Here is a 22,499-nt window from a genome sequence, read left to right as displayed (position 1 = left end):
ATAAGGTTGCTATTGCCCATTTGATGGTGAGGGCCTCCTTTTCGATTGTTGCATAATTTTTCTCTCGAGGGAAGAGCTTACGGCTAATGTACGAAATTGGTTTCTCTCCCTGGGGTGTCTCTTGCGAAAGGACCGCTCCTAACTCCTGATTGGAGGCGTCTGTTTGCAGGACAAAGGGACGAGAATAATCTGGACTAACCAGGACAGACTCCGATGTCAGAGTCTTTTTCAAGGTCTCAAAGGAACGTTTTACTTCACTAGGAGGGGATTGCAATATCTGTTCAGTTTTGCTGTTCTTCTGTAGAAGATCAGTCAATGGAGCTGCCATTTGGGAAAACTTAGGGATAAATCTTCTATAGTAACCTAGTAAACCCAGGAACGCTCTCAAATCTTTTTTTGTTTTGGGAAACGGTATAAGGGAAATGGCCGATAATTTCGACGGCTGTGGTCTTATGACGCCTTCCCCCAATAGGTATCCTAAGTACTTAACTGTTTGGCTAGCCAGATGACTTTTGGCTGGGTTGATTTTTAACCCCTGTGCGCCTAAGGTTTGGATGATTGTGGTGAGATGGGTTAAGTGCTGTTCCCATGTGTCGCTATATATCACGATATCATCAATGTAAGCCCCAGCAAAATCATCATAAGGCCTTAGAATTGTATTCATGGCTCTCTGAAATGTTGCAGGTGCCCCATGTAAACCAAAAGGCAACATTCTAAATTGATACAACCCGTCGGGTGTGGAAAAGGCTGTTTTTTCTTTGTCCTCTTCTTTTAAAGGTATCTGTCAATAACCTTTACACAGATCTAGGGTGCTGAAGTATTTTGCTTTCCCTATTCTCTCCACCATTTCATCCACTCGAGGAAGAGGATAGATGTCGAATTCTGAAATCTTGTTCACTTCCCTAAAGTCAATACAGAATCGAATCAACCCATCTGGCTTAGGCACGAGCACAATGGGAGCATTCCATACGCTCTTAGATGGTTCTATAATTCCCATCTGCAACATCTTCTTCACTTCCTCCCTTATTGTTTGTCGCCTGGCTTCAGGTATGCAATATGGTCTTAGTCTAACCTGTTTACCAGGTGTAGTTTTTATTGTGTGCTCAATAAGGTTGGTCACCCCTGGACTAGTGGAAAAGACCAAATCAAGAGGTTGTAACACCTGGATCAATCCCTCTTTTAAAGTCTTGGGCAATTCTGGATCAATGCATTGATGAAACAGTGGCTCCTGAGTTTCTATGCTATGAATAGCTACCGGAGCCGGTCCCTCCCATTTCTTTAACAGATTCACATGATAAACCTGCAAGATTCTTTTGTTACTGTCTACTTCTATACGGTAGGTTACAGGGGTGACTTGTTGGAGTACTGTGTAGGGTCCCTGCCACTGCCCCAAAAATCTTTGATCCGAAGAGGACATCATGAGTAACATGAGGTCCCCCACCTGAAAAGTTCTCAGTTTGGCCCCTTTGTCATACTGGATCTTTTGGGCGTTCTGTGCATCTTCTAAATTGGTTCTGACTATGTCTCGAATTTGTCTTAAATGTGTTTTTAGATTCGAGACATACTCAGGTAAGGGTGTGGTATCGTCTTGTCCTGCTTCCCACTGTTCTCGAGCCATATCTAAGAGGGTACGGGGTTTATGCCCGTATAGTAACTCGAAGGGAGAGTATCCAGTACTTTTCTGTTCCTTACACCCGATGACAAAGAGAGCCAAGGGAAGGATGTCTTCCCACCTTCGTGACTCTATATCCAACAGTTTTTTTTAGGGTGGCTTTGATGGTGGTATTATATCTTTCCACCAATCCATCCGTTTGTGGATGATAGGCGGCTGTTCTAATTTGTTTTATCCCTAACTGCTTACTTATGTCTTTCATCATGTTGGAGACAAAAGGAGTTCCCTGATCAGTTAGGATCTCTTTGGGAAATCCTACCCGGGAAAAGACTCCAATCATGGCTTTGGCTATATTAGCGGTGTCAGGTCGGCTTAGTGGTATTGCCTCAGGGAATATAGTAGCATAATCAACCATAACCAGTACGTATCTATACCCACTTCTAGAAGGTAACAGGGGTCCAATAATATCCATGCCTACTCGACTAAAAAGGTCATTGATAATGGGAAGTGGTAGCAACGGGGCCCTAAGAGGATGATAACATCTGTGCCGCTGACAAATAGGACATTCCCTGCGGTATTTCTTTACTTGCTGATATATCCCTGGCCAGTAAAAGTTCTCTACAATAGTTTTCTCGGTTTTATCAGCACCAAAATGACCCCCTAAAAGGTGACTATGTGCATGATATAATACCTTTTCTCGAAAGGTTTCGGGGACTAACAACTGGGCTTTTTGATCAGGACTGCCTTTCCGATACAATAATCCATTCTTAGTAAAAAAATAGGGACCTACATGTTGTGGGTCTTCTTCCTCAAGCGCTTTTTTCCATGCCTCCTGAAGTACAGGGTACTCTCGTTGGGCAGCATGAAAGTTACGGTCTGTTTCCCATGGGTTTTCTATTGGAACGACTGACATTACCAGGGGGTTTATCCCTTTTTCAGCCCTTCTCTGTCTTCGGCTTTTCCGGGGTTTAGTAAACAGCCACTCTTTTTCCGTGTCTTTAGAAAAAGAAGCTGTGGCTAACCATTCGTCCTCTTCCGTCGAAACTGACTCCTGCAGCAACTGGGGTAGCGTAGCGTAATCATTACCTAGAATGGCTTGTTCTGGTAGTCGGGGTATCAGGCCTACAGTTAGGGATGTACCTTGATCCTGAAGATGTTGAATGAGCACCCTAGCAGTGGGGTACGGTTTGGTGTCCCCATGTACACATTTAATGGTTACATACCTTCTATGGGACCTATACTGTTGCCTAAGTCTTGAGGCCTGACTACACTATGCAAACACCCCGTGCATTTGTAAGGGGGGGAGTTTATTGTCAGGGAGAGAACAAAAGTAATTGCGAGCCATCCCTATTTCCATAGGATCTTCTCTTTGTTGGCAAAATCTAACTATATGTCCCATCCCTCCACATTGGAAACACTGGGGTCCCGTCACAGGGGGTCTGATGAACGGAATATTAGGCAAAGGGGCACTGGGAACAAGAGCAAGTGGTTCAGGTTTCTTGAATACAGGAGGTCTTGACGGCCTATGGAGTGGGTGTCCCCCGGTTTTCCCTGCATTTTCTTCTCTTCCCTTTTGAAAGTCCTGTGCCCTGCTATAAGCACTAGCTATTTCTACTGCTGTTTCTAGGGTAAGGTTAGCCTGCTGTCGGACCCAACGTTGAATGGGGGGATGAAGGGATGTCAGGTATTGTTCAAGATAGATTTTTGCCATGATCCCATCCATATCTGTAGCGCCAGGTTTTAACCAACGGTCCGCCATGTCCTTTACCCTAAAGTACAGGGCGCGCGGCGTCTCCTGAGGGCCTTCTTTCATTTGCCTTAATTTTATTCTATAGGTTTCATCGTCTATTCCCAGTCTTTCTAGAATACATTTTTTTATCTCTGCATAGAGAACTGTTCCTTGGAGGGTGGCAGCTTGGTAGGCGGCTTGTAGGTCTCCTGATAACAGTGGTCCCAAATACTGACCCCATTTGTCTGCGGGCCATGAGGCTGCACTTGCCATGCATTCAAAATTACTGAAAAAGAAATCAGGATCTTCTCCAGCTACGTATCGTTGTAGTACAACCGATGGTAGGGTTGTAGGGCCTCTTTGTTGTCCTAGGACTGTGGTAAGTTTGTCCATAGCAGCCCCTTGGGTCTGTCCTTGTCCAGCGAGTACTTGTTGTAGCTTTTCCCAATCTTCCTCGACCAAATTCAAAAAGCGTTCCATAACCTTTTCCAAATGTTCTTGGTTTTCGGCCATCTTTGCCAGGGCAGCCTCCATTTCGCCTTTCAATCCCACTTCTGACACCACTTGTGAGAGGGCAGGCTTGATAAACAGGCGTGAAGGCTTAAGTATAGGTTTGAAAGATGATTTATTGACAAAAGAGGGAACTGTAGACTGTTGAGATGGGGTCCCTGGACGGTCTTCTTCCTCCGATGATTCCCGTGAGCTGGGAGGGTCTGATGAGGATAAAGGTGTTGCTCCGCTTTCTGGTTCCCCTTGACCGCGGTGGTCACCCCGGAGGCTCATAGGAGGATAAAGAGAGGAAAAGGAGCCGTCAGAATGTTGTATGGCACGATTTAGGGTATACTCCCATCACCACACCTTGGTGCACTAGATTCTTTGGTGTGCCTAGTCTAAAGTCTTGAGTACCAAAAGCCAAGGGAAAAACAAAGGAGATAAGGGAAATGAAGATGGGGAAAAGAAAACGGTAAACTGTTGATAAGGCGTGTATTTCACAAAAGGGATCCACCACTTTCAGGGTTGACTACCCTCATGTTTACGCTCCTTCCCCGGTATTCCCCACCCACTTCTTCTCCCGCCCCTCTCCCTGTTACCCCGGAGCCACAAACACTCACCTGGCTCTGCCGCAACTCTCCTGAGTCACGGCCGCTCCCCAGCCTCCTCCGGATACCACCAGTCCTCGGACCAGCTTTCTTCACCGTCCTCGGGATTTCCTGGCGTCCAAGTCTTCAACATGTCGGGTCCCGCGTCTTCTCTCGCCAAGTCGGGTCCCGCGTCTTCTCTCTGTAAGTCAGGTCCCGCGTCTTCTTTCCGTAGGTCGGGTCCCCCGTCTTCTCTCTCGACGATCCCTCTCCAGCATTCTTCCTCTCTATCCTCAGGCTGATTCTCCTCTCCTGTTATTGGCCCCGGGTTTCTTCTTCCGGTTTGTGGGGGCGGTACTTCGGGGGCATGACTCTGACCGCGTCCCTGTGGAAATAGAGCAGAGTTGTCTGGATGTTGTGGTTCTGTTGATTGCAGTGGAACCATCACCCATGAATGTAAACCTCCCCTTGTTGTTCCTTCGGTAAGGGTTTCGCTCCGCAAGGTATCTTCCTCACACAGGGTAAACAACAACAGCAGAAACAGGAGTCTCGTCCTGCATCACCAATGCCTGCGCCTACACAACGGTTTTATGACTTGCGCGATCGCGCAATGATAAAATCACCTCATCATTTTCAGGTTTCTGAACAACGCTCTCCTCGCTCTTTTCAGGACTCATCGGCCTCATCGACCGGTGGTGGAGGAGGCGGCAGAGGTCGGGGTGGCCAGCAAGGACACGACCAGCCTCGCCCTAAAGACGGTAAAGGCAAGCAGGACGATTCAACACAGAAGAGACCCCAGTTTCTGAAAAAGAAAGTTGCCGCTTTAACAGCGAGATATGCCACAGATAGTGAGAACGCAGCTTCGGAATCAGACATGGGCTCTGACCTTGCTGGACAGCGCGGCGGAGATTACCATAGTGCGAGAGGCACTGCATCCGCTACTGAAGGTGACAGCGACTGATCGATATGTTGTTGTGGAGACAGCTGATACTAGAGTAGCTCCCCCTGATAGACTTTATGAAATTGTCCTTTTAATTGAAGGTGACATTCAACGTACAATCAAAGGGGTATTTCAGGAGAATCTTACGATTACATATGATATTTTGTTAACGGAGGCTGACCGGCCCCCACCTTTTGTGCTTGCAGCTCCGAGAGGGGAGGAGGTAATCCTCCCTAGTTTCGCGCACACTGTCTCGAAAGAGCATGCGCTGAATTTTGCAGAGGAGTGGGCTAAGGCTCTTGGGCCGGCTTTGTACCGTACACAATGTGGTTGGGATAAATTTTTCCCGCACCACGAGATTCCTTTATGGTCTATGCGACAGCCTCAACCTCAATATCCCATCCGACGTGAAGCTAAGGCTTCCGTTACGGAAATCCTTTAACAATTGGAATATCAAGGTGTGATTGAAACTTGTGTGTCACCGATGAATAACCCTCTTTTTACTGTAACCAAGCCTGACGGTTCGTACCGTTTGGTATTGGATTACCGGCATTTGAACTCGCATTGCCGTACCTGTGAAGTACAGAATACTCACGACTCTGCTCTAGTGGTTAGTCTTGTGCGTAAACGTTTTAAAACTACACTTGACATATCCAACGTTTTTTTGCCCACAATTTGGACGGACGGGACTGAGTTCACAGTGGACCAGTTTTACCTGTGGTGGCAAACAGCGCCAATTTAAATGCTTAGCAATGGGCTATAAGAATAGTCCAGGCGTGTTTGCTGCCCGTATAGTCTCTCTTTTAGAGAGGATAGACACTGATGCGTGTTCGTATGTAGATGACATTTATCTCATGGACGACGAGCTTTGGGTGCATCTGTGTCACGTTGACCGCATAATTTGTAACTTTGCGGACTTCGGTTACAAGTTTAACTTTGCAAAGTCACACATTGCAGAGTACACAGTGTTGTTCCAGTGCTATGAGCTCAACAATGAAGGTCGAGGATTGGCCCCTCACTTCTTGGAGAAATGCGCATAACTGCACGCTCCTACAACTCTGAAAAAATTACAGTCCTTGCTGGGATTTTTAAATTTCGGGTGTACTTATATTCCCGAACATGCCCAGCGTATCAAGCCTTTGTATGCTCTGATACAACCTACTTTTACCAAATCTTGCAGGCTGCCTGAACATTCAGCAATTTCGCAATCTTTGCAAGCTGATCTTCTAGAATCTAAATACTTACTGACCCGAGATAACCACACCAGCCTGGTGATAAGAATCCTCCCTGGGGCGGTGGGTTTCACGTACCTTACTTTTAACGAAGGAGATACAGTACATATTGCTTACAAGTCATACTTGTACAGTTCGGCTGAAATGCGGTTTTCCTCTGTGGAAAAAGTTATGACAGCAGTGCAAATGGCGATTCTCAAGGAACGTGCACTGTCACAGGGAAAACGCAAGTTGGTTGTAACCCCGTTTCCTGCATTAGAGGCAGTGACGAAAGCCAGTGTACCAAATTCTAAAGCTTTGCATCCTCGGTGGATACAATGGGCAGCATCTTTGACGTCTCCGAATGTCATGTTTGTTTTTGATGCCTCCTTACAGTCGCATTCGTTTTTGCAGTATGAATTTGTTCATCGTACGCCTTTGGCCATGCGGCCTTTGGAGGACTTCCATTGCATCATAAAAACTGATGGTTCTGCACAGGTAGCGCATGGTTCTAAACACGCATAAGTTTCCGCTTGCGCTATTGTGGTAGGTGCCATGGTGAATGGCAAGCTCAAGTCCAGAGTCGGGCACACGCAGACTCTAGGGGACTGCACCGCACAATGAGCAGAGCTTCGTGCTCTGATGCTTGCATTGGAGTACGCTGATCCTGGTGTGTCAACTCTTATTGTGAGTGATTCTTACTACTGTGTCCAGTCTTACAATGAAAACCTTTTCTTTTGGATTCCGAATGATTTTCGTGATTCCAAAGGTAGCACAATAAAACTTAAAATGATCTGGGTCCGAGTGGCTGAGCTTAAAGAGCAGTTGCCACTCGTGTTTGTGATTCATACTCTCGGTCATCAGCGCGTGGGAGTCCACGCTGTTGGCAATTCGCTTGCCGATGAGGCAGCAAAATCAGCAGTGTCGACATATTTGGTTGCAGCAGTTACACGTTCCAAAACTAAGATTGATGATGATATCTTGGCAGCTGTTGCTGCAACTGAGAAGGGAGGTAAATATCCAAAAGGATTCCCTTCGAAGTATTCATACCACTTAAGTCCTGATAAAGTTCCTTATGTGAAAATACCTGACGTTGGTGAGAGATTGCTGCCCAACGCGGACCGCAGGCCTAATCTGATTACCGCAGCCCATAAAGGTGTTGTGTCTGCGCATGCGGGCGCTTCGGCTACTGTAGCTCAGTTACAACAACGTTTCTGGTTGCGGGGACTGTACAAACAGACGCGTGATTATGTCCTTCAATGTGACATTTGCCAGCAGATTAAGCCTTCGACTGCTGCGCGTCCACGACAGACACAGTTGTACGTTTCTAATAAACCCCTTGGGTGTGTTTATTTAGATCACTGCGGTCCCTTTTCTTCTGATACTGCGTATAAGTACATCTTAGTAGCAGTTGATTCATGCCCACGCTTTGTGTGGGTCTGGCCGCACCGCAGCGCTGATTCACAGACTGTCATAAGAGACTTGCGTATCTTTGTAGGGATTTTTGCCTGTGGTACCATCCATTCGGATCAGGGTCCGGCTTTCGCCTCTAAGACGTATAAGGATGCCATGACTTCATTGGGGCTACAAGTCAAGTTTTCGTCTTCATACAGACCTGAGGGTAATAGTGTTGTGGAACGGATGAACCGAGATTTAAAGCAGTCCTTGACGGCTCGAGTTATAGGCACTGGCAGAAACTGGCTGGCTCACCTCAATGGCGTGCAGCGTGCTCTTAATAATCTCCCTAGAAGGTCTCTGGGTGGGCGGACCCCATACGAAATGGTCTTTGGTATCAAGATGTATGTACTGGACCTTGACGGTCTAGACTCTGCGGCTCAAGCTGCCTCCTTTGACGTAGATGAACATTGCAATGTTTTACAGGATCTACAAAAGACCAGAGACAGTCTTGCAAAGGAACATTTGCCCTCCTCCTCAGATGATGCGTTGCAGATCCCGGTAGTTGGCTGGCTACCCCAAGTTGGAGAACTAGTTTGTGAGAAATGTAAATGTACAGGGATTTATATAGCGCAAATCACCAACTGGTTTCTAAGCGCTTGCTTAGGGAACCCGTCCTGGTACTCCCCTGTGAGATAACCCCGGCAGGGTATCCGCAAGGTGAAAGCCAGGCATCCCGCCGCGAGGGGCCGTTGTGGAGATTAAGCAAGCTATTGCCCAGAGTCGCAGAGTGTGAACCCGTGAATCGAGTAGGCACCGGAGCGAGAATTGTCGAGTCCATGGACATTTTAGGACTCAAGACCCCGCCGAGCCAGGAATTGAACCCTGGTCCCGGGCTGACCTCTGCTTCCAGGTCTGCCTCCTCTAACCAGTGAGCCACACTTCTACGCTCCCAAACGCCACCTCCGATTGACCAACCACGCCCTCGCCCTCGCCGCCGCCCCCCGCATCCGAAGAGAGACAACAGGAGGAAGGTCCTTCTCCTACCTGGCCGCCAAGACCTGGAACACCCTCCCGACCGACCTTCGCCTGACCCAAGACCACCTCTCCTTCAGGAAGAAACTCAAGACCTGGGTGTTCGAGCAGTAGCGGCACCCTCCCCCCCAAGCGCCTTGAGACCCTCCGGGTAAGTAGTGCGCTCTATAAATACCTTGATTGATTGATTGATTGATTGATTGATTGATTGATTGATAACAAGAAAGAATTTGGTCCCTCTTGTCGAGCTCCGGTTCCAGTGCTTGGTGTGAAGGGCACAAGAACAGTCATTTTACCACCACTTCCAGGTCGTAAGGAGAGCAGGTATATCTCCATTGACAATGTCAAGATACACAGAGTGGCCGATTCTTCTTAGTATGACACCGGCAGTCTCATGCCCTTCGATTTTGAGAAATTCTGTTTTGCTCCTGGTTTCTAATCCTGTGCCTGATGTTGCTCTCGAGTTGCCTGCAATTTCCAGTCCTTTATTGAGTATACTGCCTGGTACTCAACATGATGAAACTGACTATACTTATCCTACTGACTTATCGATGCCTGATTTGCAAACTCGCTTGGCTACAGAATCCAGATTTTCATTTGACACTGAATCACACACATCTAATAAGCCCTCGAAGATTTCTAATTTGGCAAGACTGTTTAAAAAAAAAATTTGATTCCCCCTTGGACTTATATTTGGATGGTGCTTTTTTCGATTTACCCTTTTATGACAATTGGTTTTGTATTTTATTTTTTCCGTCTCGTCAATGGACACTATGTTGAGGAGAGAACTGACATTCGACATATCAATGGAACTTTGGCTCCCCATTCCTCATCGCACAGAGTGCAAAGAGACTTAGCTTTTGTTAACATCACAGCTTGGCATGTCCTAGATGGGATTGTGTGGGATGCGGTTCAATTTCAAATTCATGGGCCCACTGAGGTTATAAATGTCCCCAATGTGCTTAGAGTGTCAATGAGGGATGTGGTTAAACAAAATATACGTTCTGATGATTGGGATATTCAGGCCGTTGAATCATTGTTCTCTGATTTGAAATATTATGCTGCCTTTGATGCTGAAGATTTATACTTGGAGTCTGCTAATTACGGTGATTTGTATTGTTATCAACATTTTGGCAATCACTATCTACATAAAGCTAATACCAAGAGACTCACTGTAAATTACACCCAGTGGGATAACTGTCCAGTTCCTATACAAGGCAGTTCTGCTACCTTTTTGAAGAGGTTCACTTACTTTACAGATTTTAACCAATCTAATCCTAATGCCTTTTATTTTAAAATAGGTGATAAATCCATATCCAAAGTTAGACTTACTGATACTAAATTATTGTATTCAAAGTCCTTTCTTGACCAGTTGGCTGTTGGCGGCTACGAGTTGTAGAAGGATACAATTGACCTTAAATCAGGTTGGGGTTCTAAAAGCTGGCAAGTGCAAGGCACAGAGGCTTTGCACCGAGCATGCCTCATCCCGAACCATATGTTGTTTTTGAATTCTACTATTTCTCAAACAACATGCTTTGGATTGGCTACTCCTAAAAGATTGAATGCTCCTTCCTTTCCTGACTTAGAGGAATATTCCGGTTGGGGTGATTTTACAAAATTTTCCATGAGAGAGTTACAATCTCTATTATTGAATTCCTCCTTTAACATATCCAGTTTGGATCCCGAAGGCTGGTTGCTCTGGCACAGAAGTGCTGATACATGCCAGCATCATTTTCTGGGTTTAGCACACGGCTATACACAGGTCAGGGTAGATCCCCGTTTTGAAAGTGGCCATTCTGTGACTACCTATTCTGTAGGCAAATTGTGTCAGAACTGGCTCAGACATTCTACCTTGGCGTCAGTTAAACTGCAGATGTTGATCTGAATGATTTTATTAAAGGCCCGGCTAAATGTAGATCAAAAAGATGGATATATGCTTCTTATAATGAAATTTGGAAAGCTTCCCAGATTGAGGCCGCTACCCGCCTGAGGGTTATAGATCAAGCTAATTTAGAAAAAGTGCTAGCAGTTGTAGATAACAGCATTAACACACTCTCTTCTCGCATTTACACATTAGATAATATTGTGTCATCGGTTGTAGATATTGTGCAAGATGAAGTGTCTGCCCTGTACCACGGTCAAAATCAATTACAATCCATTATGCAGTTTGCATGGACATTGCAGACACTTAAAGCCTCTAAAGTGCCATGGCATTACTTGAATACTTCTGCCTTGTTTGCCCCCGTTGATTTGACTGACAAGCAACGCTTACTATCAATGAAGGATGCTTCTTTTTCCATGCTACACATTGAGAAGTTAGAACCTTTACCATTTTCTGTGGCTGAAGCCAATGCTGCTACATGACTTATTCATGGTTTGATTACTCTTCAGTTTCCTTTATTTGCATTTGCGAATTGTGTGAAGTACTTTGCCGTTGGCAGATACGAGGCTCTAGGAAGTTCTTATCTCCATGAAGCCTGGTCGCTTCCTTTTACATACATATGTCTTAGGGAGGGAAGAGAAGTTTATTTAAATGGTGAAGAATGCACTGAAGCACCGGATCATTCCTTAATGTGTCGACATATCCAAATACATGGCTCTTGCAATCAAGACAAGCCTAATTTAGCCTGTGTTTTGAAAGGTACACCGTGCCTGCAATAGTTCCCACATTCACGTTGCTGGCTAACGGGAGTTATTTACTTTTAAACAATGAGGATTGCTGTGGGTTAATTAAAGTTATTGCTTATGTTGTTACAGTCAGTGAACGTGTCATTTGTTGCAAGAATGTAATGTATCCAACCCCGCATGGGAAACTTGATGTTTCCATCTGGCCTAAGATTCCGACCATGAAGGCAGAGTTCAATAAGATGAGTCGCATAAGAGCTCTATTGTCCCAGAAAGAAGTTGCCCTCACATCTGCGCGTGAAACATTTGTCCTCCACGTGGCTAACACCTGCACAAAAGTACGTGCCTTGTTAAATACTGATCTGCCCTTGCACTTCGGTGAATTAGTTCATACAATCCTCAATGCGTCTTCCACTGCGGGGCCTGCTCACTTTTTTAAAGTTGTAAGCAGTGGCTTAGTGACTTCCTTCCAAAATATTTTCGGAGTCATTCCAGCATTCTTCCATTCTATTTTCTCCAGCCTGTTTGGTGGATTTCCCTTACTACTGGCTCTTGCTGCTGGTGTACTCTTGCTGTTCTGTCTATTTCAAAATGGATGCACATCCTGCGTTGCAAGACGGGCTGTCTCGGCTAGGGCTTCTTCGCGCCCGGATGCTTGAGTACTATGGTGCACTGCGGCTTGCCACACTGAGTGCAACGTATGGATTATCGTTTCGATTTTCATACTTTACATGCATTCAGCCTGTTTTCCATTGCCTGAGTTGCGATTTCGAATGGCCCTGGATTTGTATATCTCTGCAATAAGGTATCTCCCGAAGCGGATTATAATCAATTTATGAGTCCCTTAGTTGCTCAAGAATTGCTTTATTCTGATGGAGGGATTATGGCCTTTGCAGCGATGCATGGTGTTCTGGGTCGTTGGAATGTGTTTGCAGTGGCGCAAGATTTCTTGGCTCGAGGTTTCCTCGAGAACCCACCGAGTTGTCCTCTGATGGTGAAAGAGGCTCGGGTAATCGAAGAGCATGTATGTTCTTTCCCTTTGTTAGATTGGATGGCTGATCTGTTTTCAGATGATAACAGTGACTTCCTGTTGGAGGCTGTGGCTGCTTATTGTGCCTATCATTATTAGGATGAACTGGGTTTGCAGTCTCACATTTTTGACCTAAACATCTCTTTGGATTTGAATTTTTTTTGGCACTATCCCCAAAAATGATTGGAAAAGATGGCCTATTGACTTTATCAATGTCCAATGCTGAGTTTTTTCAGGACTATTGCAATTTTTTTTATCTCCTTCGATTTTTTAAGTGACAAATTCGAGACTTGTGTTTGTACTATCGAACTTGAACCCTGCGTTCCTGAATTGCCCCTTTATACTTGTGCTATCAGTGCTTGGATCAAAGGGAGGGTGTCTTATGCATTGGTTTCACCTTTGCACTTTGTTAAGTTGGCAGGTGTTAGTTTGAGTTTTAAACACCATTTTTCCTTTCCTGCTGCCTCTGCACATGACACATTTTGTTATTAATGCTTTTCGCCTAGTTAGGTATTTTGCTATACACGAGAATAACATGTTTTCTTATAAATATCAGTCTTGCTTGGTAAGCCATGTCTGTACAGTGAGTGCCGTGACCTTCAAGGACAGGTTATTGTTTGGATTGATCGGCGCACAGAGTAGACATAATATGGATGCAGCTGTGGCCAACTTTGATTTTAGGCGCGAATGATATTGTACTGCGCAAGGCAGGAGACACTTTCTTGATGAATATCCGTATGCAGAGTGTTGGTGTAGGAGATGATGTGATCTATTTCCACTGAACCTAAAGGTATCGGCCCGCCCTTCTAAACCCAAAGAGAGCTTCTGTAGATATAATATAATATACTAGCTAGGGAGGGTAAACTGAGGTTCTATTTAGAGCTGTTTTCTTTAGCATTTTAACATGCTTTCACCCTTTGTATTTTATGGAATAGTAACTATGCTTATAACCTTGATCTTTATAATATGTTTGCTTGTATTAGCTAAGATACTGTTTTTGAGAACACTGCATTAGAAATAAACATTTCAAACTTGCACTTGTCCTCAGTGACTCCTGGTTCTGGATTGATATGTTATAACAAAAGAGTGTTCATGTGTTCCATGTTACCTGAGGTGTTCTAAGTCCATGTTCTGGGTTGTCTAAATCATTAGGGTTTTGTAAGTACCAATGAGACACTGATTGCTAGTCTGGTAGGGGATTTTGGATACTAAGGTGAGTTTTGGCACACCCTAATTCACTGAGGTTCTAAGTCTCTATGCACAGTTCTGTGTAGGAGCAGAATCCCTGCGACAGAAGGAAACACCGCCCACATCATAAAGTGGAAATTAACTGTTTAAATCAGAGTCAAAAGCCCAGACCCAGGGATGACGAAAACACTGCATCATCACGAGAGGGTAAGGAACTAGAGACAAGAAGGAAAGATGGAGACAGAATACCCATCCCCCTCCTCTAATAAGGAAAATTAAACGTCAATATGTAAATTCTCCATGAAAGGAGACTAGCCATCTGGACCAAACGGACTAAAACCCAATATCCTGCCCGAGCTAAAACAAGGGACAACAATGTAAAATAATGTGCTCTCCATGTTGGGAGACAAGTAATGTGGACTAAAGGGACTAAACCCCAATGCCCTGCCACTACAATTAACAAGGGACAACCTATAAAAATGTATATGCTCTCCATGTGAGGCGGCAAACAAGGAGAAAACCCTGCAACAAACAAATAACTTGCGGCACAAGGTGTCTTCTGCATGTAGGGAACGTAACCCTACATCAAAATTGATCGTGCGGCACAAGGTGTCTTACACACACAAGGAAAGTATCTTCTTGCAACAACAAAACCCTATAAGGTTTTCGTCATGTAAGGGTACAGTAGCTCATCCATGAACCCACCCCCACGTAGGGGTCCCAGACTGTGAAAAACTAAATGGGACTATTACCCAAAGCCATCCCTCATGTAAGGGATAAAATTGTAACGGGCTATAACCCAAACCACACCCTAGATAAAACTGTGACTGCCACCCACAAAACAGATGGGACACCCATATGTAGGCATTGGTAAACTGTGGCATCACTACACACGGAAACTTTATTTGTAAGTATGCAAAAACATTTCCAATTGTGGTGCTTCAATGAACTGTGACCCACAGGTGAGCGATCTCTCACCCGAGCAAATATGCACAGAGCACACCACTTGACAAAACAACACCCCCAGATGAATTACATGAACCATAAGAAAACATCAGTTAGAGGTACAGGATTGTATTTAACACAAGTGTCTCCAGAAAACACTCGTTCCATCGTACATTTGCATGAAGAAAGAGGTACCATTTATCACAATTTTAATTGTAATTGCCATTTATAGAGCACATTATCACCTTCAGGTCTCAAAGCGCTATGAGAGAGAGCCCTACCCTAGCACGAGGGAGATGACATTGGTTAGATTGTGCCCCAGGCTTCTGAAAAAAGGACTGTCTTTAACTTCTTCCTAAATGGGAGGAGGGCATGTTCCTTACCAACATTCTCCAGCAAGTTGTTCCAAATTTGGGGGATGGAGGTTGGAAGGCTCTTCTTCCTTTGGAGGATAAGCTGAAGTGGGGGCAGGCCAGCAGGCTGACCTCCGAGGACTGTAGCACCCTGCTAGGAGTGTCGTTGACTAAATGTTTTTTGATATATCTCGGGACTTGGCCATAGATGGCTTTATGTGCGATGCAGAGGCCTTTAAACTTTGTTCTCTGCCTGACCGGAAGCCAGTGCGTGCAGCTGACGTAGAAGGGAGGTGGCGTGAGCTCGTCTAGGCACTATGAAAATTAGTCTGGCTGCATCATTCATAATGACCTGTAATCTGGCCAGCTATTTTCCCAGGAGGCCGATATATATGGAGTTGCCATAGTCCAGTCGCGGCAGTATCAAGGCTGATACAGCCAGTCTAAGTGTGGCAAAGGTGAGAAGGGGGCAATTTTTCGCAAGCCGACACATGTTCCCACTACTGCCGACACCTGCTGGGTCATGGAAAGCCTGGCATCAATTTTGATGCCCAGACTTTTAACATTCAAGGCCGGCTCCGGATAGGTGCTGAGCTCTTGTGGCCAAAAGAGATCGTTCCAGAGATTGGCGTCTGTAGTGACAGCCAATACCTCAGTCTTGTCTGGATTAATTTTGAGGGAATTGGCCGACATGCAGTTGACTGTAAACTTTAGAATGTTTTGAATTCTTGAGTGGGCAGTCGGGGAGCTGTCTATCTGGATGATAATTTGAGTGTCGCGGCATAGTTATAGATCCGGCACTCCATATGGTTCAGTGCAGCTATCAGGGGCTGGAGGTAGGCGTTGAAAAGGAGGGGTGACAGCGCCGAGCCCTGTGATACCCCACACAAGAGTGTGCCTGGGTCGGGCACATGATCAGTCCACTGTACTCTCTGGGAACGGCCCCTAAGGAAAGATGTAAGCCACGCAAGGGCCGTGCCCTGGATGCCCAGCTCTGCAATCCGTGACAATAGTTGGTCATGATTGACCATTTCAAATGTCATGGATAGGTCCAGCAAAACCTGGGCACATGGCTTTTTCTTGTCGGCTCTCAGTCTTAGTTCATCCAGTACAGACAACATAACCAATTCGGTGCTGTGGTGGGCCCTAAACCAAGCCTGGTTATTCTCTAGATGGTGTGACAGGGAGTATAGCACATGCTGTTCCAGTACTTTTGCAAGGGATGGGAGTTGGGAAATTGGGCAAAAAATGTTTAGATTCTTCGTATCTGCCCCAGGTTTTTTTAGGAGCGGTATGACGGGGGGCTCCCTGAAGTTAGTAGGGTCATGCCCTGCTTCCAAGGATTGATTAAGGAGCGAGAGGACCTCGCTTTTTATCCCGGGAAATGCCACCTGAAAGATCCTTGGTGGACAGAAGTCTGCAGGTGACCCTGATTTCACCCGCCCTATTAGGAGAGACAGGGAATCATGGATAAGCATGGGGAAGGTGGTGAGTGGTTTATCAAACATAGGGGGCAGGAGTGCTGGTGCTAAAAGGCAGGGGGGCGTAGGGGTGAAATGAATTTCCATCAGAAGGTCCTTCACTTTCGTTGCGAAAAAGGACTGGAACTTATTACAATCTTCCAGGCAGAAGGAGGGCTTCTGTTCCTTATCTTGTCTTAGCTCTTTCAGGATCCGGAAAGTCTCTTTTTGAGTGTTGTCAGCAGCCGCAATCTTTGCTTCATAGATTTCTGCTTTCCTTGTCAGAATTGCCTTTTAATAGGCTGAAAACATCGAGTGGTATTCTGACCGGGTGCCTGGGTCATAGGCTTTCCACCAGGCTCTCTCGCACTGGCGAAGTGTTTGTTTCATATTTCTTAAAGCATCATTGAACCAGGGGGCCCCTTTACCTTTATTCCTTATTCTTTCCCTACGTGCTGCAGCTACCGTATCAATAGCGTTCTTCAACCTTGTCAACAGGGAAGAACTTTCTACATCAAGGTCTCCCTGTGTTGTCATTGAAGTGGCAGATTTATACAGGATAATAACCAGGTTGTCAGCTCTGATTTTATTCCAACTCGGCAACACTTTCCTTTCCGGGGGTGGACAAGCAGCTTGTTTAATGAGTGGGAACCAGCCATTAATTACATAATGGTCCGACCAAGAGCAGGGGCTGATAACTATAGGGCTAGTGAACGGATGGTAAGTCCAAACCAGATCGAGTGTATGGCCCTTCTCATGAGAGGGACTGTTCACTAGATGGCGGAGTTCTAGAGAAAGCAACGCCTCTTCCAACTGTTTAGCCTGGCTGTCTTTGGGAATATGATCCCAGTGGAAATTGAAGTCCCCTATCACCACAATACATTGGTAGCGTGAGCGGATGTGGTAGACTAATTCCGTGAAGAGTTAATCAATCCTGGGCGGGGTTCGCGGGGGGCGAAATACTATCAGAATGGCAAGACAAGCAGTCTGTCTTGAAAGTGTCTCCAAAAAACATCTGTTCCGTCGTAAATTTGCATGAAGAAAGAAGTACCTGTAAATATCTGCTTGTGGATAAAAGAGCAATCCTGGCAACTTTTGTTGAACTTTATGTAAAACACAATGTGGTTGGTAAAACGTGCCGGATGGAGGACCTTCATGGAGTGTAACTCCAAGCTCAAAATGGTGGCACGCAAAGTGACTCCACGCCGGATGGCTCCGGTCGCGTTCATGTAAGACAATGAGTATATGCAGCGTGATGCTTGTGGAAATGCTGCGATGTCACGTGAACATCGTGAAGCAGGTAAAAGCGCGTTCAGCTTGTGACACGCACCCCTGTTTTTTCAAACTTACAAAAAGTGGTTGAACTGGCAAAGATGTAATGACAACTCAAGGGACAATAATAAAAGACGATAAAAAATATCACTTCAATGTCCCGCTCCGTGTACCAACTCCTTACCAGAATTGTAAAAATGCCAAACACTCCCTACAAGACGATGAGCCAAGCTGTGAAAACACATTTTGTAACATTTACTGCTCGAGTGCAGTGAAAAGCTTCTTTACAAATCTCTCCAGAAACGGGTTGGAAGGAGCATAAAACAAATAGTGCAGGCATATACTTCCTTGCGTCCATGAAAATCTTGAAGTGCGCAACATTCATGTTAGAAATGCCAAATAAAATGTCACAAATTACAATAGTTACATCTCTTTAAGGTACATTGGTTGAAGCCAGACTTGTCAAACTAACACCACCACATACCAAAATGTAGCAACTACACCCCTCACATGCCTGTCAATCAATCAATCAATCAGTGACACTTATAGAGCGCGCTACATACCCGTAGGGTCTCAAGGCGCTGGGGGGGGGGGGGGGGGGGGGGGGGTGCCGCTACTGCTCGAACAGCCAGGTCTTCAGCTTCTTCCTGAAGGAGAGGTGGTCTTGGGTCAGGCGCAGGTCGGTCGGGAGGGAGTTCCAGGTCTTGGCGGCCAGGTAGGAGAAGGACCTTCCTCCTGTAGTTGTTCTTTGGATGCGGGGGACGGCGGCGAGGGCGTGGTTGGCTGATCGGAGGTGGCGTTTGGGAGCGTAGAAGTTGATCCGGCTGTTGAGGTAGCTCGGGCCTTGGTCGTGTAGGGCTTTGTGTGCGTGGGTGAGGAGGCGGAAGGTGATTCTTTTGTTGACGGGGAGCCAGTGAAGGTCTCTCAGATGTCCGGTGATGTGGCTGGTTCGTGGGATGACGAGGATGAGTCTGGCTGAGGCGTTCTGGATCCGCTGGAGTCTCTTCTGGAGCTTGGCGGTGGTACCGGCGTAGAGGGCGTTGCCGTAGTCCAGTCGGCTGGTGACGAGGGCCTGGGTGACGGTCTTCCTGGTCTCGGTGGGGATCCACCGGAAGATCTTCCGTAGCATGCGTAGGATGTTGAAGCACGCCGAGGAGACGTTGTTGACTTGCCTGGTCATGGAGAGGGAGGAGTCCAGGATGAAGCCCAGGTTGCGTGCATGGTCTGTCGGTTTGGGTGCGGTGCCCAGGGCGGGAGGCCACCAGGAGTCGTCCCAGGCGGAGGGGGAAGAGCCCAGGATGAGGACCTCCGTCTTGTCAGAGTTCAGTTTCAGGCGGCTGGTCGTCATCCACTCGGCTACCACTTTCATCCCTTCGTGCAGGTTGGCTCTGGCGGAGGCGGGGTCGTTGGTCAGGGAGAGGATCAGCTGGGTGTCGTCGGCGTAGGAGATTATGCTGAGGTTGTGTTTGCGTACGATGGCCGCGAGGGGGCTCATGTAGACGTTGAAGAGGGTGGGGCTCAGAGATGATCCTTGAGGGACGCCGCAGATGACTTCGGAGGCCTCTGACTTGTACGGTGGTAGGCGGACTCTCTGTGTTCTTCCGTCGAGGAAGGAGATGATCCATTCCAGCGCCTTGTCCTGGATTCCGATGTTGCTGAGGCGCTGTACTAGGGTGCGGTGGCAGACCGTGTCGAATGCCGCGGAGAAGTCTAGGAGGATGAGGGCCGCTGTTTCTCCATTGTCCATCAGGGCTCGGATGTCATCGGTGGCGGCGATGAGGGCGGTCTCGGTGCTGTGATTGGCTCGGAAGCCGGACTGTGAGGGGTCGAGGGATCCGTTCGTCTCGAGGAAGGGGGCCATCTGCTTGTTGACGGTCTTCTCGATGACTTTGGCTGGAAACGGGAGGAGCGAGATGGGGCGGTAGTTCTTGAGTTCGGTGGGGTCCGCTGTTGGTTTCTTGAGTAGGGCGCTGAGTTCGGCGTGTTTCCAGCTCTCAGGGAAGGTGGCGGTGTCGAATGATGTGTTGATGATGTCTCGCAGGTGGGGTGCGATGACAGCGTCGGCCTTGTTCAAGACGTGGTGAGGGCAGGGGTCGGTCGGTGATCTGGAGTGGATGGAGTTCATCGTGCGGATGGTGTCTTCGGTGCTGATCGGGGTCCAGGCGTGGAGGGTGGTGGTGGGGGGTGATTGTTCGGTCATGGTGTGCGTTGGTTGGTTGTTGAAGCTGTTGTGTATGTCCGCGATCTTGTTGTGACAGTATGAAGCGAGGGAGTTGCAGAGGTCTTGCGATGGGGTGATGTCGTTGTTTCCTGCGCTGGGGTTGGAAAGCTCTTTCACGATGTTGAAGAGTTCCTTGCAGTTGTGTGCGCTGTTGTGCAACTGTTCCTTGAATGCTGTTTTCTTGGCGGCGCGGATCAGCTGGTGGTGCTTCCGGGTGGCAAGCTTGAAGGAGGTCCTGTTGTCCGGTGTAGGTTCCCTTCTCCAGACTTTCTCGAGGGCTCGGCAGTTCTTCTTGGAGCTCTTGAGTTCGTCGGTGAACCACGGGGCTTTCTTGCTTCCGGGTCTGCTGGGCGGGGTCCTCAGCGGGGCGAGCTCGTCCGCGCAGATGCTGATCCACTTCGTGAGGTTGTCGGCGGCCTGGCTGGGGTTCGCTGAGCTGGCAGGAGGGTGCTGGCTCAGGGAGGTCACCTCCAAAGCACACATCTTATGGAAACCCAGGTTGGTATGGAGGATGACACTCAGCATGGCATCCATGAAATAAGAGTGGTGTCATACCTTACACGAAAGCATTGTTCTTGTCGTTGTGTCAGCATGAGATGGGGTACAGCACGTTTGTATGGAGGCTGTTCGGCGTATTGGACACCAGTGGGGCTGCTCAGCATGCTGTCGTTTTACCTGTTTCCTTTGTTCATTTTGTAGCACAATATCTTTAAAGAGATTGTCTTGTGTGACCTCTTGTGACTTTTTTGTAGCATCTTGTTCCTGTTGCATGTGCCTGTCGTCTCTTCCCTGTAGTAGCTTCTTTCCAACATGTTGTAGAAGGCATCTTTAAGTCTCGTCAGGCTACTAGTACCAACTCAAGAGCGTGTGGTGGTCTCCAACTCATCGCCAAAATGTGTGTAGTAATGAGGACACGTTGGTAAGTTGTAATTCAAGTAGGTTTGGTCAGGTAAGTACACAGGTAGTATACATTTTCATTAGTCCCATATCAACAGGTAGATATATGCTGAAGGAAAGCCTGTAAGTCATCATTAACAGCCCCACTCAGTCCCTCTCACCAACTGTCATCCATGATCCAGTCACACAGGCATTCCACACATAGCCCACACACCACAATTCCACTCAGGACACTCACACAGGCTGAGAAGCCAGGGATAAGATAACATAGGATATAACATAGGAGAAAAACCATAACATCAGAATACTACACTATTGTCTTAAAATTCCATACTTTAAAGAGTTGTTATCTAAGAAGCTGGGAATCGTTGAAGCGGACATGCAAGATACAGAACTACTTGGAAGCTTTACATGGCTTCTGATGTCATGGTGGACCTACAGGCTGCCCGACAGGGTCTAAATGTGTCTCTTAACAAGTTTTGGCTTAAGATCATGATGTGAATATAAAAGGAACTTATAGAAGTAACTGCAGGATAACAATAATACTACGTTATGTAAATAACAAGTGATACTATTGCCCAATTTCATACTTAGTCCTGAAAATAATAGACGTTTTGAGATGTACTTGCCTCTTCGTGGATCTTGTAATTCACAGCTGGCCACAAGGATATTTGGAAAAAGAAACCAGAAGTATAGTAAGGAATTAAGGGTACCAATGAAAAGAAAGCCCAAGAGGAAGATGAAGAAGAAACACATATCACGTCTGGTGGCCATGAAGACATTTGTAGCGTCTGAAGTATAAAGGGAGAAGCGACATGGAAGGAGTGATGCTGCTCCTATGTTCTTCTGCAGTCAGCTGCCTAAACTTGTTTTTATTAGTTATACAGTTGGTGATCAGCAATAGGCAAAATGGCGCTACAAGGTCTGTCACAAGTACAAATCAGTTATTGCAGGTAATCTGGCATGGTGCATAAGGTAGGGAAAAACCACCAGATCCCCGCGTCTGTGGCCAGCAGACCACTTATGCTATATATACAAATCCTCTGCACACGTTCAAAAGTAAATACATTGATTGATTGATACATAAAGTTACATAAAATATCACAATGATGCTTGTTAGGTAGCAGGAAGATGTCTTAACAGAGGAAAAATGCTAAGATCTCGAGTTCAGCAGAAAAGGTGAAAGGAAATGGTAACTGTGTTGCATGCTTATGTGGTGCAGTTGCTCTCCCTGTTTTTATGAGCAGTCCAGTTCTAATGGTTTGGCCTGTGGGAAGAGAAAAGACTAGTACGATAATGTGCCCTGCTGCAGTTACAGCTGAAAGGACTGATAGGAAGTACATTGTCCTAAGGAGCCAGAGAGTGTAGTTTCCAGGACATTGAGGCATCATAATCACAATAAACTCACTCCTTATGGCGTAAATGAGCTCTTTAATGTGGCTGGTCTGAGCGCACAAAATTGTAACTTAGCATCTCACCTTACAGAAAAACATGCAGTGCATCAATA

The sequence above is a fragment of the Lissotriton vulgaris genome, chromosome 11 (genome assembly GCF_964263255.1).
Source record: "Lissotriton vulgaris chromosome 11, aLisVul1.2, whole genome shotgun sequence".
Lineage (NCBI taxonomy): Eukaryota > Metazoa > Chordata > Amphibia > Caudata > Salamandridae > Lissotriton > Lissotriton vulgaris.
The sequence above is the reverse complement of the archived record's forward strand: the minus strand, read 5'-3'. Positions refer to the sequence as shown.